At 33.4% G+C, this 19,531-nt stretch overlaps 1 pseudogene; it reads right to left on the bottom strand.

The window, feature by feature from the left end:
• Positions 1–12,869: 12,869 nt before the first annotated feature.
• LOC120138958 lies at positions 12,870–19,142 on the bottom strand (annotated as a pseudogene).
• Between the last annotated feature and the right edge of the window lie 389 nt (positions 19,143–19,531).

The following is a 19,531-nucleotide window of genomic DNA, read 5'->3' as shown; positions in this document are numbered from 1 at the left end:
ATATAATCACTGGATTTTGTGATTTTAGCCCGACATTGAGCCAGATCCTCTTCAAGTCTTGTTTTTGTTTCCTGCATCCTTCTATTAAGACTCTGTATTTGTACATTTTTATCTCCACACCTTTTTATCCAGCTGTTGATTGTCTCTTGTCTTGCTTCGAGCCTAGTATTGAAGTGTTTCTTTTGTAGTTCCCACCTATTTCTTTTAATATCAAATTCTTCGATTTTTTGTCCTCTAATATCAAGTTCGACAATCATATTATTTATTTCAGTTTCAAATCCCCTGATCGTGATGGTCTTCTCAGCTTCTAGCTCTTTGACTCGATCTTTCTCCCTTTTTAGTTCTTCCATAGCTTTGCGACTCTCGGCCTTGTATCTTATGATCCGCTCCCTCTTATCAAGCTCAAGCTCTTCTATTTTTTCTTTCCCTTTCTCCAAGCTCTTGAGTAGACGATCGTTTTTTTCCTTCAGATCTCTATTTCGATGTTTCTCTGCGTTTAACTTTTGGTTAACTGGGCTGATGCTCTACTTGACCCAATTGTTATCCTAGATTTTTGCAGCTTGTAGTAACCCTTCTTCAGATTTTTCAACTCTGAATCTACTTTTTCTTTTCTCTTTCTTAGCATTGCAAATTGTGCGGCATGAAAGTCAACATCAATACTCAACATGAATTTGTCTTGTCGAATCTCTTCTAGTTCTTTCGACCAACCTTCTTTCTCAGCTTCGAATTCTGCTCTTAAGATCTCTATCTCCGATGGGACTATCTGAATTCGTTCCTCCATAGTTATATCCTTACTTTGGTCAGGTAGAGGAATATTTTCATTCTTTCTTATAGACCTCCATTCCTCATAATTTGGCGTCAACATTACCTTGGCTGCATCGGCTCTAGTACAGAAAGTCTTCTTCCATCCTCTAACTGCATTCGAGATGTTTTTCTTGTAATTGTTCCCGTAGAATACAAACTCAGATGAGTGCAATCCAGCAGTGACTGGGATAAATTGATGGCCACCATATTGCCTCATAACCAAAAGTGGTGCGTACCCAATTGCTCCCCATAAACCGAGCAACATCACCCAATTATAGTCACCGCACTTATATAGGAACTCACTTTGTATTTGCCAAGGGGCACGCCAAACGATATCCTTGTCTTGTATATTCTTAAGGGCATCTATCCACATGTCTTTAGTGACTCCTTTTGGCCAATCTTTCTCTATAAATTCTCTCAAAGGCGAGTAACTTGTACTAAACCGATGATATGAAATTTTTTCAATTTTCCAGAAGTGGCTACGGATCCAGACATATAGTAATTGCGCGCATCCTGAAAATCGACCACCTCCAAGCCTTCGACAAGCATTCAAGGATCGAAAGTCTCTGCTAAAATTACAGGAGCAGGGTTGACCTTTTTTTGTAATTGCTCGAATAAATCCACAACTGCAGCCTCAATAAATCCTAAGGCCTTCGGGAAAATGACTAAGCCATAAATACCCAGTGCAAAGAGGTCAAATCGCACCTTCTCGTCAGGATGACTTTGAATGATTCCTTTAATAGCAATCCAAGAAATGCCTTCACTTTCACCTTTTTGTTTGGTACGAGCAACCACCCATTCCTCACGCACTCCTGCGATTTTGGCTAATTTGATTCTGAAGGGTTGAGTTTTGATGGACTTGGAATAAATCCGATTCTCTTGAGCATCCTCTATGCGCAACAAGGCAATATATTCTTCGATGGTAGGAACCATGTCTTCTTTATTGAAAGTGAAACAGTTGTACCCTGGATTCCAAAATTGAATCAAGGCTCGGACCAACTCATCATCTATATCAATATATAACAGATAGGAAATATCCCCATAACACTGGTAAAACTGCCGCTTCTTACTCGACTCCCATTTTTCCCAAATGTCTCGTAAGTCCTGGATGTCATTTCTTTTAAGAGAAACGGAAGCATAACCCGCTAAATCTGACATGTGATCAGCTAGCAAACTGTCCCCTTCCAATCTTTGCAATGCTTCAGCCCACTGTCGTACCTCAGAGTTTTGAACTACTTGATTTAAATACTTTTCGTCCATTATTGAAAGCTTTCCAATTTGACGATTAACTAAAGATCAACACCCTTAATCTTGAATGATGCAATGCAGATAACAAAAAAACACAAAAAAAATGAAAATGAATTAGTACAAGTAAGAAAATTGAATACAAATAAAAATGTCATTTAAAGATGAATATAACATCTACCCCGTCATGATATCTACCCAAACATGTTATATACCCACAATGATTTTTCAAGAAATTAATCCTAACCACATGGTATCTAGTTCGCATGCTGTTATTAAACAATATTTAAAGCAAAAAAGAAAAAGTTCAGAAACGCTCCTCCTTTGTGTACACCTATTTTGGGTACTTACTGACAGACATAGGTTCGATATATCTATACCTCAGGTGATCGTTCTACGGTTCACTATATGCGTGGTTGCGTTTCTAACAGAAAAAGGTACTCGAATTGTCCTTGATGTTAGTGCCCCCTTGGGCTGCCAAACCCTCAATCCTCACCCATTATAGGCTTAAACGGATCGAGTTCAATTCGAGAGGATACATTCCCTTATGTCTATGCGGAGAATAAATTCTCACGAAAACATAAGGTATATGAATCCCGAAGGTTACTTGCTAGGCCTGCACGGAGAATAAATTCTCACGAAGGCGTCGCTTTTGCCCCCACTTAGAAAGGTTCGAAGATCGGGTATAGAGCTTATGTTATGCAAATGCTCGTGACGTGTGTGAGGAGGAACATTCAACCCTTTGACTCAAAAGGAAAATGACACCATTCGACAAAACTTTGGACAAATCTGAAAACAAAGATAAAAATGTTAGTAAGACAATAATAAAATGAAGCAATTAAAAACTTCAATAAAAAGATCAAAAGTTAACTAAAGACTCGAACTCCTAATTTCTACCAAACGACAATGTGTAAGCGACTTACAGACTGACTCTCTAAAAAATTCTGGTCCCCAGTGGAATCGCCAAGCTGTCGTAACCGTTTTCCGGGAGGAACAATCGTTTAATTGTTTTAAAAATAGTTACGACTTTTAATTTTGGAAAATGGGTGATTTTGGAGTAATTTGAAATAAATTAAAAAGAATTAGAAAGAATCGCCATCAACCTTTGGGTTAGGTAGGTCGAATACCTAAAACGTCTTTTAAAAACAATTTTAAGAAAAATCATTTTTTAAGACAAAAGCTGGCCTGCGTTTACCAAGATTCGTTTAAAACGAGTTCGGGAGTCGGTTACGCGTGGGGAAGGATTAGCACCCCCACAGCGCCCAAAATTGGTACTGTTTCGCTTACACGTTGTCGTAAATGGTGAAAATCATGAATTAAATATAAATTAAATTATGATCCATTTATTGAATATTAATTAATTTGCTTTAAATTAATAACTTAAAGAAAAAAATAAAATAAGTAGTTAAACTTATAAGAACTAAAATGCAACAAATCAAAAACTTGAAGTCTAAATTGCAATTAAACGAAATTAAAACAATGACTAAAACATGTAATAATGTCGAGTTATGCACATAAAGATATCATACAAAAATTAATTAAATAAAACAAATGATTATTTAACTCATGAAAATTACCATGACATTCTAAAAATTATATACATTTATTTAGATATAAACTATATCTTATATATGATTACTATAAATAAGTTTTAAACGTTTGAACCATAACTAATACTCAATATTAAAATATAAAGATTTAATTCGATGTAGAATACACAAGTATATGTAAGTTACTATATAAATTTATATTAACTATCTTACAAATATGTACGCATATTATGAATAAGTAATGGAACATTATACTTATTAAATAAATGATAACTATACTTATTAAATAAATGATATAAAGAATATAAAAGTAAATACAAGTATACATCTATAAAAATATATTAAAATTGATCATGCATGGGCTAATTAAATATATACTCTAATAATTTAAAATATATATATATATATATATCCAGCTAAGCTATACGTTAAACAAATAAAATATGCCTATTCTTCCTAAGACATGTTAAACAAAATATATATATATATATGAACAAAAAAATCAGTTTACAAGACACATTAAATAAATATATATATATATGAACAAAAAATCAGTTTCCAAGACACATTAAATAAAATATATATACGTTTAACAAATAAACTAAGCTATATATTAAACAAATAAATAATGGCTATTCTTCCTAAGACACATTAAACAAATATATATGTATATGAACAAAGAATCAGTTTCCAAGACATGTTAAACAAATATATATATATATGAACAAAAAATCAGTTTCCAAGACATGTTAAACAAATATATATATATATATGAACAAAAATCAGTTTCCAAGACATGTTAAACAAATATATATATATGAACAAAAAATCAGTTTCCAAGACACATTAAATAAATAAATATATATATATATATATATATATATATATATATATACACGTTTAACAAATATCCAACTAAACTATATGTTAAACAAATAAATAATGGCTATTCTTCCTAAAACACATTAAACAAATATATATGTATATGAACAAAGAATCTAAACAAGCAAAACCAAACAAGCAAATACATCCAAATGGAATGAATGCTTTCAAAATAATGGTGGACCTCGTATAGTGGTGAAATTAAATAATTGATTCTTGATATCAAGTATTTAAAAATGTGTGCCACTAAAACTAAAAAAATAGCCTAGGTGCTCATCTCAAGGTTTTAAAAATTAAATATGCACAACATAGATGAAATTTAAATATTGATGAAAATATACCGATTATATTAAAAAAAATATGTATAATATAATATGGTCGAATTGAAACAAATAATATTTTAATAATAACATGACTAAAATAGGATATTTAAAAATTTAGTGGTTAAATTGAACATAACCAAAATATTATAACAATATAAATCATGACTAAGATACAATAATTACGAACATTATAACTAAAGTCAAATAATATAACATATAATAGTGTGACTAAAATAAATATTAAAAATAAAATACTTAAAACAAAATAAACATAACTTTAATTTATGACTTGAAAATAAGGATACAAATGCATAAGGACTAAAAAGAAACATGCAGAAAATTAAAAATCAAATGTATAAACAAACAGAAACTAATTACATTACCAGTTAGGACTGAAATTGAATTCAGATAAAGCATGGAGAAAAATTAGAAATACAAAATATTGATCTAAGGACTATAATATATAAAACTGAAATGTTAAAACTCAAAATAATATAAATAAGACTTCCTTTAATGACTATAAGGTATGGATACAAATCAACAGGGATTAAACGTGTGGTTATTCCATAAGCTAGATGTATGGAACCTTACTATCCAAAACAGTACAGTATCCTTGTGTATTTTCCCATTTGCTAAATCCCTAGGCCACATTCTTTTTCCTCTTTACTTCCCCTCTTGCCGTTTTACACTCTAGCTCATCACTTTACCTTTCTTTCTCTTCTAGCAGACAAGGCACAAGATGGAATTCACCATGGCCTTTGTCATAGGATCCGTTGAGGAATTAAACGACACTCCCTACTCCCTACTCTTTCGGGGTTTTTCTTTTCTTTTCGATTTAAGGTAAGCTTTTCGAATGGATTTTTTTCAGTATTTTCTCACAGTTTTTTTCTTTTTTTTTCCTTGTACTCTCCCCTCTCTAATTATTTTTCATATTATTTTCTGTTATTTGTGGGCAACTAAGTTATATTCGAAAACAATAAAAATGTATCTATGTTGGTTTTTTTAATATATATATATTTCCATACCCTAAGAGAATCGAAAAGAAATTTTACTCAACCTAATCGAACATGCAAGGATTTAAAGTGAACAAATCAAAAGAAAAATGCATTAAAATGATGAAAATAATAGGAAAAATAGTAAATAATTGATACCCTTGTTATTGCTTGAATATAGAGTTTACAGTGTGTCGTTTGCCAGGATTTTCCCCAATCCCTCTTTCAATTTTTTTTTTATTCGAATGCTCTCTGATATCTCCCCCTCCTTCTTCCTTCCTTTTTTCTCTAATCCTCTGCCTATTTATGGTTGATATCTCCACCTAATCTTAATGGATGCATCTGCATTTTCTTCGTTTATGGTAGGATATTGACAGGTTAGGTATGATTTAGATGATATGCTTTTGACTTTGCTGATATTATTTGTTTGTTTTTGCTGTTCAGTGGCCAACATGGTGATGATGATGTTTCAACTTGCTCAGAGGTGACTAGCCTTAGTGACTCGTCGGTGGAGAGGCTTGGTACTGTTATTGATCTGGGTCTGTTGGGTTGCTTATAATTGGACCACATTTGGCCTGCACAACAATATAAATACACTTAATAATACTAATAATAATAATAATAATAATAATTTAATAATATTTTTTAACTTTGATAAAAAAAAATGGGTGTCTACAGTAACTATTGAAAAAATAAACATTAAAAAATAATTATCAAATTTTTATTAGATTAACTATAAAATCAGCTTAATATATTATTCAAAATTTAATATTGAATATGATTATAATGTTTGATAAACATAAATTTAAAGAATAATTCAATTTTAAATAAAATATTAGGTTTTTCATATTAATGATAACTAAGCCTTGATCTATTTATTATTTTATATTTCATAAAAAACTTACAAAATGATTTACATTTTAAAATAGCAAACGTGTTTAAAAATTAAATTATTAAATCTTAATTTTTCCAACAAATTTTCAAATAGAAAATTATTAAAATTATTTTAAATTACTCTATTACCTTATATAATGTAATCCCTTTTAAAAGATTGCTAGAGTATTTTTTAAAAAGATTGAAAAAAATCCAAACCTTTTAGTATTCCTCTCCGTCTTCTTTTACAGTCTTTTGTCCTAAAAGTTTAGGACCTACCCTCTTTATTTCACAATCAATTTACAATTAACACTTGTCTGTGTGGCATAATGATTTCACTCACCACTTTATGTTATCTATTTATTGTTTTTTATAAATATTTATATTATAAAAATCTAAATTATATATTTTTTATTTTAGGTGTTTAATATTCTTTTAAAATTAAATGTATATTTTTTTTGGCTCTCTTTCTCTCTTTTCGCTTCTTGGCGGACCTTAGTATGCCTTCGAAATGAGATGAGTTTTTACTGAAACCCCTACATCTAATAAAAAAATATTTAACGTTTTATTTCGTTACTATTTTAAATTCAATCATCAATGTTCATAAAAAGTATAACGTTCAATAAATAAATTGTATGTGATTGTGACTTAATTTTAATTTCTTTAAATATTTAAAAAAAAACTTAAAACTTATAAAATTTTAAATAAATCTCTCTAAAATTCTCAATTTTTCAAAGAAGAAAAGTTTAAAATTCTGAAATCCTCAAATCGGAATTTTAGATTTTTTTTATAATGAGTTATTACTTTTTATTTGCGGTGAATCCACTTTCCACATGGATGTGTAGTCTTATCATGTGCATAGCTGCACACTTGTTCTGTTTCTAAATATTTTAACTACCTCATCTTATTTCAAATTATTATTTTTTGATGCTTAAGCATGATTTTACAAAATACATTACAGTTGTACTATCCACTAAAATTGAAACCCAAAATAAATAATAATAATAATGACGAAAACTCTTTTTTTAGTTAAATTTTAATTTCTTTTTGTTTTATAAATAATGTGTTAGAAACATAACAATCCAATATAAAATTGAATAATTTGAGAATTGTCATGTTACATCATTAATAAAATAAACTATCACAGAAACGTATATAAGTTTATTGATGAACTGAATATCTACATTTTGTGGTTATGATTTTCTAATTTAACACAAAGTATTTCACAGAAAATACTTGCTATTAATGTGAAAACGTTCTTGAATTTATTGATACGTTGAAATTTTTGAATCTTGTAATTTTGATATTCTAAACTGACACACAATTATTGTAGAGAAAATATTCATTTTTATGAAGACTATATATCGAAAAAGTTCAAAATCATACCACCGTTACTGGTGCCAACCGACATTAGCTCTGTATAATTGTACCCCTTTATAGAGAGCCTAGGAAAGCCTCATTTTTCTTATAGTTCTTTCATTTTCTTATATTTTGTAGAGAGAGAGAGAGAGGAACCTTAATTTTCCCAGGAAAGTACTTGTGTTCCAGAGGTTCACTTGAACGAAATTTTGGATAAATAGTGCATTTAGAAAAGTAAATATTTGTATAGAGTATTGGGTGAAAGAAGATAGGGAAACGGGAAGGTTGGGGATTATGTAACTTTGGTTCATTTGTTTTCCTAATTAACAATTTATGGTTAATCTTGTTGTGATCCATTCCCAGAAAAAACTTAAAATCCTGTCAACCATCCTTTGTGCCTTTGAAATTTTGAAGGAATCAACGGATTTCCAACTATTAAATTGCAAAATGGATGCAGGTGTGGAACAATGACCCACTATGAGATCCAACTTAGCAGCACAGCCCAACATAGGGTGGATGGATGACCCACCATGAGGACCAGCTTAGCATGGTCCAACATGGGGTGGATAGATGACCCACTATGAGGACCAGCATAGGGTTAACGTCAATCAACTTGAAGCAACCATTTTCAGATAGAGCTAAGAGCTGATTGTTCAAGCAGGATGAGACCATCAGTCATAAATCGAAGTTAAAAAGGAGCCAAAGTAGAGCAGTCGATATATATAAGTACGCACATTTTAAATGAACACTTGGGCAATTTATTCACAATTCAAAACAACTAAAGATAGTAAAAACAACATATGAACCTGGAAAGAAAAAAATGTCCTACTCCTGTAAACTTGATGGGTTCATCAAATCTACTAATTTCTGATCTCTTGATTCTCACCAAAAAAGCTTCATGTCCCGTCTTGAAGGCCATCGGGTGAGAACCTTCAAGCTTGTTGACCAGCTCTCAAAACTCCTCGGAGCTGTCGTATGGGGAATCTTTGGGTGAGCTCCCCTATTCAAAAAAAGCGAAGGGAGAATCCGTAGACATAAGCAAATAGACATGAAATACCCCCCAGAAACAACATATATTGAGGTATAAAATGTCAGGCAAAAAGCATTCAACTTCACTTACAACAATTCTTTATCTGAATACGGAATTGGAAGACTTCGACGGCTTAGCCTACTTTAAATACCGATTTCGATAGGCAGGGTAGGAATAGTCGAGCTAAGAGATTGAACCACCTCAAGCAATTTCCCTTAAAAACTCGGGGATGGGGCTACAAGCAACAAGCAAAAGATCATTAAAACTCAGCCGATTAGAAGACTAGGCCAAGGGGAGGGTACCATACCTGAAAGTACACTCACTCGCGCAAGCAAGAACAAGAAAGAAAGAATAAAAGTTAGTTGATTTCAATGTGGGCTAGGCTCTCGAAGCTCTCTCGACTTCATTTCCTACTTTTTTACCAGTAGAACACGAGCAAGAAAGGAGTTGGACGAGGAGTTTTCCTTAGATGACTGTTAGAACTACCTCGAAAACAGCTTTGAATGATAGCAAAAGAAGCCAATGCGCATCCAACCCCTTACCCTCGCTACAAGACATGGCTAAATAGATAAGAAAGCTTAGCTTCCAAGGTAAGGTGAATCGAAAAGCTTCGAAAGCACACAAAGCCTTTTTACTCGACACATTAGACATTGAGACAGAAGTAATGGAAGACTTGGAATGAAGTCTCCCGGGGGGTTTCGAGTACTATTACACCAACTTCAAATGAGACAGGCAAATCCACTCACCTAATCTCCGAGCTCGAATTGGAGACAGTCGAAATAACATTTCAAATCATTGTCAAATGATTGAAGCTTGTACATAAATTATTTTCTAAATTGTTTTAACTCTCACAAATCATAAGAGTAACATTTCTAGGCACTTGGAATTTAAATCAAATCGAATGATAAAATTTAAATTTAGTTAAATTAATGCTCTATTTCTTATCAATTGAATTTAACTGGAAATTTTATTGAATTGAGGAAAAAATAGTTAAAAATTGCCATTATAATCACAATATAATACTTTTCCCAACTACATAATAAATGCATAATAGTACTTTTACCTAAAAACAAGTTGTTAAGTTGCATTATAAATGTACGTTATTTGTTCACACACGAGAGTTAGTTTAAATTAAAGTAGTCTAATACGATTAAGGCTAATTAGACTTCGGATATAATATAAAGTATAAACTAAATATATTTAGATATCTAAATAACTGTAACAGGTTAGTAGGTTTGGGTTAAACCGAGAGTGTTTAGGATTTTCCATTAGTCTTGTGGAGAGACCTAGCTCAAGTGGTGTTTGGAGGCTTAGTTTAAGCCTAATTGAGGATAAAAAGTGTGTTTTTTGAAGGACCAAGGGAGCAATTTACCCACTTTCTTTTTGAAAGGCTAAATCCCATTTATGTGGGATGATCTCACGCTTGAACACTCTTTTCTTTTTCCTCATCTTCATTGTCTTCTACCTCATTTCATCTTTTCCTTCTCCTCCTTGTTGGGTGGCAAAAAAGTGATAACTTGGTGGCCTTACCACCTTAGTTTGTCATTCTAAAGATTAAAATCATAATCTTCTTATTCAGAGCTTCAAATCAAGCCCCCAACCTCTCCATTTCATCATACTAGCCTTTGGAAAGGTTTAATGAGGGGGTTTAGAAACCCATAATAGCTCATCTTGTTTTGAAGATCTCAAGCCTTAAGAATTGTTTTTAACTCTTTTTTAAGCTCTCAAACACGTTAGTAACCCATTTGTTTGATTATTGTCTTGTGAGATAAAGTTGAAAAGCTCCCAGAGCAAGGAAAAGGAAAAGGAAAAGGAAATGCAATATAGCTAGAAACAATAACAACTATGATAACATAAAATTTTTCTTGTTTAATACTTGGGAAACAGTCAGGACACTCAAGTTACTTTAGCATATGACGATCGTCTTGTTGTAGAAATGTCCGGATATATCCCAGCTAGTGCCAAGACACTTTAGTCGCCAACTGAGTGCAGATACCCCATAACTCGACGGAGTAAGTTGATCGGGTGTATGATTCTGATACAATTTTGGATCTCACCCAAGATACCCAAGGCTATCCTAGGTAGACTAGAGGGGTGTGCACTCTGAGATGCAGAACCCTCAGTCACACCATGATGCCTACCTCACCATTTCATGTCAGCATCATTATGTGTTTATACTTATGCCACTAGTGTGCTCATATATTGAATTCATGTAATATAGTACAATTATTAGCGTGGTAATGAGCTCGTAAGCTCAGAGTTCGGAATCGTCGTCAAATATTCTAGATCAACCCAGGCTTCATAGTAAGTCTTGATTTTTATTTATAGGGTTATGTTCTAATCGTTGAAACATTATATTATAATTGGGTTGTATTTTGGGAGCTCCTCGTATTTGGTATCTCTGATTATTATGTTTTCATTTCATATTACTATAGATGGTTTTTTATATGATGTTTTGCAATTGTTTTAAAAGAAAAAAAAATTGGTTAGCCACCTCGGTAGTCCCGTATGACACTTTAATACTTCGATCTTCAAATCGGACTAGATTAGAATGTTACACTAACTAATTTCTACATGATGGATTGATTAAAAATTAATGTAAATATGCAAAGTTATATTAGGGTTATGGTTTTTAAATTACACATAGGCATGAAAAGCATAAGTATCCTATCCCTTGTTTTGACATGGAAATGTAGAAATCATGAATTTGCCTCCCTAGAATGGTCCTGCTTTCCGGCCAGGGACTTCATTTCAGGATATTTTACTAACCATAACACCCACACATTGACTATGTAGTCACAGACAGAGAATCCACCAATCATCAATCACTATATACTCCTTGAATCCCATGATTCAATGCTACACCCTTTCTCAGCTGTTCCTTCAAACACCAAACCTATTGTACTCCAATTCATTTTACCAGTGACACATTCCATCTCATTTCTCAAAACAAATTTGTTTTTCGCCTACCTCGTAAAATCTACCCTGTACAATATACATCCTCGTTTTGTTTGCTTAATGAACTTTGCCCTTCACTCTTTAACCTAAATGAGAAATGCAAATCCGATTCTCCAAAGCAGTTAAAAATCGATTAAAACACATGATATGTACACCGCCAAAAGAATAAAAAACACCAGCCTTTGCGTCTCGTCTTTCTACTTTAAAAGGAAAAACATTCATCCAAGTAGCAGAACAATTAAAAAACGGTAAATAAACAATCAAAATTCGTCCATATTCTTAAACAATGATAGAAGCAATGGATGAAAATTCAAGCAAAGGGAAAATATTTTGATAAATGGAAAGTGGAAACTACAAAAATATTGAAATCAACATAAACCCCTAAATCTCAGAACAGGGAACAGAGAAGAAGAAGAAGAAGAAGCTGGCATTCCACTCTGTTTCCCTGTTGAACTTGGATTGGCAAGCGAGAGAACCAAAGTTTTTTTTTTTTGGAAATTGAAATAAAATAATTGGCTTTTAGAAGGAAAGAAAAATTCAATGGAGCAAATTTTGGGTTGTAACGTCGGAATCCTGATTCCTCTCCCGTTTGTTTTAAATATGGGAAAAACTACTTCAGATACTCTTTAACTTTGTCTGTAGACTCCTTATCCACTAAGCTTTTAATTTTATTAATTATAATATTCAATTTTAGTTTTACATTCAATTATATCACTCCGTTATTAAGTCACTAGTAAGACAATAACATGACTAACTGTTACTGAAGTGTCATGTCAGCCGTCATTTGGTGCGATTATTCTAATGCCTAAAACAATATATTTTTTAAGACACTAAACTTTAGGAGTATATCAATTATATATAACACAGTATTTCACAAGAGGACTCGATCAAAATCCTCCATAAATTATTATTCTTCCTTTACAACAGACCCTATGAATCAGTGCAGCAATACCTACACATGCACCACTGCAACATCAAATACATACAAGCTGTATAGACCCCAAAACCTTGGGTGGCAAAGAAGCTTCTTTTCCTACTCATCCTCTTCCGGAATTACAGCGTCGCTGGTTTCTGAAGAAGGTCAGAAGCGCTTGTGCCTGCAACCAATAGAAGCTTATGACAATTGTCTGCATACACGGAAGAAAGGCGGTGATACTAAATAAATAATAAAACAGAAGAAGCATTATACCTTCTCTTTAGCTCTGGGTGTACCAGATTGGGACAAGGCAACTAGTGGCGGGACAGCTCCTTCTTGTAGCACCATATTGCAAACTTGTTACTGGTTGTGCACAGCTGTAAAAGAGCAGCAGCGGCATTTTCCTTTCCTCTTGCTGAACCCAACTCAACGACCTCAACCAACACGGGAATCCCTTGCTCCTGCCCAATTGTAGTTCTCCCTTCAGGAATTGTGGCAAGATTTGCTAAAACAGCAACTCCCTTGTCAACCATTCCACCTGCTGGTCCATCAACTCCACAAGGTGTCTTACAGCACCAGCCTGCACAATTCGGGCCTTATTTCATGAAATATTGACAGATTAAACAAGGCTGTAGCAGCATCTTTCTTTCCCCTAGGGGTACCATTCCCCAATAAATCAACAAGGGGCCCGATTGCCCCAGACCTTCCAATCTTGACTTTGTTATCTTCAATGACTGAAAGGCTGAAAAGCGTGGCAGCTGCATTTTCTTTAGCTTCAGGACTTCCTGTCTCGAGGACATGAATCAGAGGCTCAATTGCATTTGCATTAGCAATAGCTGCTTTGTTGTTATCATTAATTGATAAGTTAAGAAGTGCTGTAACAGCATTTTCCTGAGTCTTCGTATCTGGTGAACAGAGCAAATCGACTAACAAGGTAATGGCCCCACAGTTCGCTATTATAATCCGATTATCCATATTGTGCTTGGCGAGTAACCTGAGTTCACCAGTTGCCTCCCGTTGCGTATCAACTGAAGTGCTCTTCAAGTCCTCAACCAGCTTCTTAACCTGGGTTTCAGTGCCAGAAAGGTCGTCCCTGTTCCCCGTACGAGAAGAAGCAATTATCCTTGGCATGAATCTCTCCGATGGTCGGCGCCATTTTGTTTGGATTCGAGATCGTGGATCCATGAATTGAGGAGAGAACTCAACTTCCCTCCTTGGGATGTCTGAGCTAACCACAGGCTGCAGGTCAGATTTCACCTCTCCAGTATCATCACTATTGGCCCTGAAATGAGTTGACTCCTCAAAAGTCTCATTGGCATCCCCAATTTGTCCTCGAGGAAAATCGGAATTAGTAAGTGTACTAGATGCTGAAATAGATCTTGTATGGTTGAGAGATGACTGTCCAGAATTATGAAATTCTTGAATAGAAGATGACATAGGGGGTTGGCCAACTGAATCGCTATCCCTCTGTTCCAAGTTTGATATGTCTTCATCACTACTTAGTGACACTCTTGCAACATCCAGACCATCTCCATTTCCATCTATACCTGACAAAGAACCCTCTGAGGTAGAACGTGGATGTAATGGGGAGGTTACTTCCTGATTAAGTCCACTGGATGTGATTAGGTTCTTATTAGATTGACCAGTAGACCATGAGTTAGGTGACATTGGTTGGCTGCTTCTAGAATGTGGAACACTGTTTGAATCCCTTGACAAGCCAGATTCTGCATGCACGAGGGGATCTGATTGATTTAAACTTGTGGACTTCATGGGATCAGGCAACTTCACATTGTTTGACTCACACCAGTGTGCAATTAGTGCCTTTACTGTGTAATTAGGTATAAGATTGCTACGAGCCAAAGTTTGTCGTGTCTTGGGGCACACAGTGAGGCCAAGATCAATCCATTTCTTGATAAAAGCCCTCTCATAAGTTTGTCCGGATGCCACAATCACTGGATCAGTCATTAGCTCTAGGGAAAGGGGCAGCAGAAATCAGCAGGTATAGGAACTGAGCTACAAGTCTCTGATTGCTTTATTGTGACAAGCTGATCATGCATGCAAGTTACAAGACCAATAATTTGATCAACAAACTCGGTTTCTTCAGTTCTTTCAGCTTGTTCAGCATTCTCTTTCAACTTTTCAAGGGCCACAGCCTCTATCAGAATCTCCAGGTTTGACCTCAAGCTCATGTTCTCTACAATTTTTGCTAGTATTTCTGAGCTTGGTCCAACACTATCCACTTGATCCCTAATGGCTTCCCTAATGATAGATGATGTTTGTTCATATCCTACATGCTTAATTTTCTGCAAGTTGTGCTGCAATCAATCATGTAAACTATTATACATCCTGAAATGTGGATTCCTTTTTAGCAATCTTTAAACTCATATATCAAATCAAAAGAACTATTTAATTTCTCACAGCTCAAAACTGTATAAGTTAGATACCATTCACTCTCCAATAGATGACTTCTCATCCAAGTAAAAATGCTTTGGTAATCATTGAGAGAATTCGATAATTATGCTCTATTCATAAACACAAGATGAAATTACAAACTTCAAATAGAAGTAAAAGCTTCAATAATTTTAGGTCATAAATTACCTCGAGGGATGCTGAACTCAATTCACCAGGAAGATGCTGATGAGAATGCCTCATGAACTGGACTATATCCAGGCTAGAATTTTGAATCTTTGACATTAGTGAATCAACTTGCAGAATCTAGATATCACATTAAGCGGAAGAAGATGGTTATCCAAGTTCGATTACAATAATGCCCCAAACTACTAGCCTAGGAGCCGCTTAAAATAAAAATAAGGAAATTCTTTTCTATATTATTACTATTCCTAAAATGGCACCAATTGATAGCTATTTTCCATCTGATTATGATTGAACATTCAAGCATCTGGTCGTAGGGCTGCAACTTATTCCAAAAGCTACACATTCCACTAATTACTTTTATGAAAATCATTATGAACTAATAACCAGAAAAGATGAGAAGAAAAACAGCTACATAAACCATAGGGGTCGAACATATAGCTGAAAAGTTATTGCATAATAACCAAGTGTAAAATGACAACTCTAATCTAAAACAAGCATCTCACAAGGAAATAATAATGCTAATCTGAGTAATTGATCAAAGCTTTACTATATCAGAAGTATGGCAAGGTTAGGTTAGGCATTTCTTCCAGCCACAACTAAGAGAACTTGTGAAATAAAGATGTAACTTACAAAGTAAACTTTACTGGAAATGGGTTGCCAGCTATCACATTGCTCTCTCAGTTCTTCTATATACAGACCCAATCCTTCAAATGCCTTACTAAGTACTTCATCATAAGTAATTTCTGAATCGACAATTGCATTCAGAATTGGCTTCAACAACTTCAGTATCTCTTCTGCTCTCTGGTAGTACTTCTGAACTGGTTCTGAGTTATTTCTCAGAAAATGATAAATTTAAAAATGAAGAAATGTTACTAAGAAGTGGTTTCAAAAATGATATCTCCATATGATCTGTGTCAACAACAAAGAGACAAAAAAATAGTAAGAGAGACCTCAAGAAATAGAAACAGAGGATTAAAGCTGATATTATAGCCAAGCTAGCATGCAAAAAACATATAAAGTCATCAAGCTTATTTGAGTATATTTTTCATTTATTATCATTGATCCTAACAATTCATCAAGTTTCAAGTTCACAATATACTGATAGAGAACAAATAAAGTCATACTATTGCATTGAGATGAAAAGATTCAGGTAAAAACTTCACTAGGTGTTAGTTTCAAACACCATTTTATGATTTGAAGTTACCAGCCTGTCATTTTAGATTAGCCAAGTTCATCTCAGTTATCATTTTCTTAACCTATTTACTTAATTTCATTCCAGAATTTCAATATCACATGAGAGGTGAGTGGTATCCACAGCAAAGAAAATACTTGAGAAAGGATCAGTTGTTTACAATGTAATGATTACCAACAGATCAATTTGTGTATGGCAAAGAGTATGCCATGAAAAAGCTTAATAACTCAATGTTGTTGAACCAATCAAAGAAGACGCAATTAGCTAAACTGTCAACATTGGCATAACAGAAAATGAATGAAAGGAAGAGTAGAGAAACTAAGAAACAGTTAAAAAACATAATGCTGAAGAAATCTCCAATACAAATCAGATCAGGTTGATTTAAACATAAATCATGACATGAAACAATCGGAGAAAGCTTATAGCCTAATTATTTTGGTTCAACCAACTGATTAATCAACATTCAACTAAATACAAAGCAAATCATCACTGAACTCAGGCAATCACACATATTCTGCCAACCACTATCATCACAGTTCTTTTGGTGCAAAAGAGCTAGATAAAAAAATGCATAAATTCATTTGCAAAGCTTGAAGAAAAATAAATTGAACCTCAAAAGTCCAAGCTAAAATAAGGACGCTGAAACGAGCGTACCTTTTCTTGTAAACTGACAGAAAATTTTCTTTCTCGTCAATAATCCTTGGAGAATCATATTATGCGATTAAACTGAAGAAACATTTTCCAAATCCATATAATTGCCTATAAAAAGAACCACGCAGATTCTTGAGATCTCAACTCTGCCAATTAGGTATTATTGTAGGACAATTTTAAATTAGGAGTTAATGAAATTAAAATAGAAAATTGATAAACAATAATAATAATAATAATATAAGTGCATTGGATCTTTAAACCTTCAAATATAGTATTTTTCCACCAAAAAAACCCATATGAAATTACAGTAAAGTTTTGTTTCAAGGTTCATTATGCTGATATTCTTCCAATTATCCAACAAAATGAAATTAATGAAAAAACTCTAATAAAGAGAAACAATCTCTCACATTCCACGTTAAACTAACAGGATCCACATTCACCCATCATAGACGAGAGAGTTAGCTAACTAATAGCAAGCCAAGACATTCTCTAAAGGTTAGAGAAGAGAAGATGAATGAAAGCTAAGGAATAACCGAAGTTTGGGACTGTACCTTGAATGTAATTGTATTTACTGTAGGACTTTGTAACCTTCTGCAGTCCGTGCAGTTACTCTCCACAGCCCTAGTTTGTAGGAAATCAACAGTTAACTATTAGGATGTATTTTCCTATTACCATTTGCACTTCTATTAAAATTCAGATCAGACATCAATGTATTTCTGCACCTTAAGGATTATAATAAAGACAGCATTGAAACAAAGACAATATAAGACTACTGTTATATAGAGTCATCCCTAGTTACTTCATCAATATGGTGATGTAATACAGTCTTCGGATGCTTCAAGTAAGGAACAAGAGTCCCAACAACCACATTCAAATTCCATATGCTAAACATATCCTGTAGATTGAAACTAGCATGGTAGTAATGACAACAACTTTACCCAAGTAGTTACTTCCAAAATCTTTCTTAAGTTATTTGTATGGTTTTAGGTCTTAATATATTTTGAAGTACCTAGCAAGATCAAGATAACAGAAAAGTTAAACTGCTGCAACTTAATCAAATCATTTTTACACCTTAACGATTTATGCAGGCTTAATTATTCGTCTTGCAATAATATAACAAACACTATTTTCCTACGAAAGTGCATGTTTAAGCTGGTTTTTGCACTTTTACAACGACAAAACAAATTAATAACAAAACTTAACCCAAGAACCACCTCAGACCTTAAAATCTCATTCATCCGAAGCCCATTAGCGTTTAAAAATTATACTAACAAACAATATGTCAAAAGAAAGTAAATAGATCAAATGGATTTTCTTATTATTTCAAAAACAACCAGCTCCAAAGAGGTAATTAGTCGAGCATAAAACACTGCAAGGAAACAAGAAAGACCTCAATCAAGATTTCAACGGTGTTAATGGGTCTATGATCTTAACACGGCACAAAAGTGAAACTTTGATTCTCTAGGCTGTTAAGCATGAACCAGGATTCATTTATCGAAATTAAAAGATAAGTTCGAAAACGTAGAGAAATTCTCAAAGCCAACATGAAAGGAAAACAGAAAAAAAAAAGAAAAAAAGAATTGGTACCTGTATGCAGCTTTGGACTTTTCCTTTCTTGTCTTAATCTTTGTAAGGAAAAAAATGAAGTAATACCCAGGGTTCGCTATTCTGTTGCTGCGTTTCCAGGATTTTTTCTTCTTCTTTTTTCTCAAAGCCAAAGCTAAGGTGTTTGATTTTAATCGTTTGCTGTGATTGTTTAGTTGGAGGGTGGGACATTGTCGTCAATTTTGGAATTATTTTGTGCATATTTTGACTGGAAATTTGGGATTAGCGTTAGGGTAGTTAACGAGGTGAGCAGTTCGTAAATAATTCTAATTTGATATTATTAAAATTTAATAAAAGTTTGATTCGAATTAATTTAGTTCGAGCTCGACTAGATACTTTAATGAATTGAGTTAAGTAAATTGTAACTCAATTTGATAAGTTCACGAGTAACTCGTTAATCTTGTATAACTTTTTAATAGTCTTCTTAAAAATTATTTCATTAAAAAAATTACTAACTTACTAATAAATAATAAATAATTAATTTATTAATCTATTAATTTTCTAATAAATAATTAAAAATACAAAAATATTAGTTAATAATTATTATTTTACTACA

The sequence above is a fragment of the Hibiscus syriacus genome, unplaced genomic scaffold (genome assembly GCF_006381635.1).
Source record: "Hibiscus syriacus cultivar Baekdansim isolate YM2019G1 unplaced genomic scaffold, ASM638163v2 tig00110717_pilon, whole genome shotgun sequence".
NCBI classification, from domain to species: Eukaryota; Viridiplantae; Streptophyta; class Magnoliopsida; order Malvales; family Malvaceae; genus Hibiscus; species Hibiscus syriacus.
The sequence above is the reverse complement of the archived record's forward strand: the minus strand, read 5'-3'. Positions and strand labels throughout refer to the sequence as shown.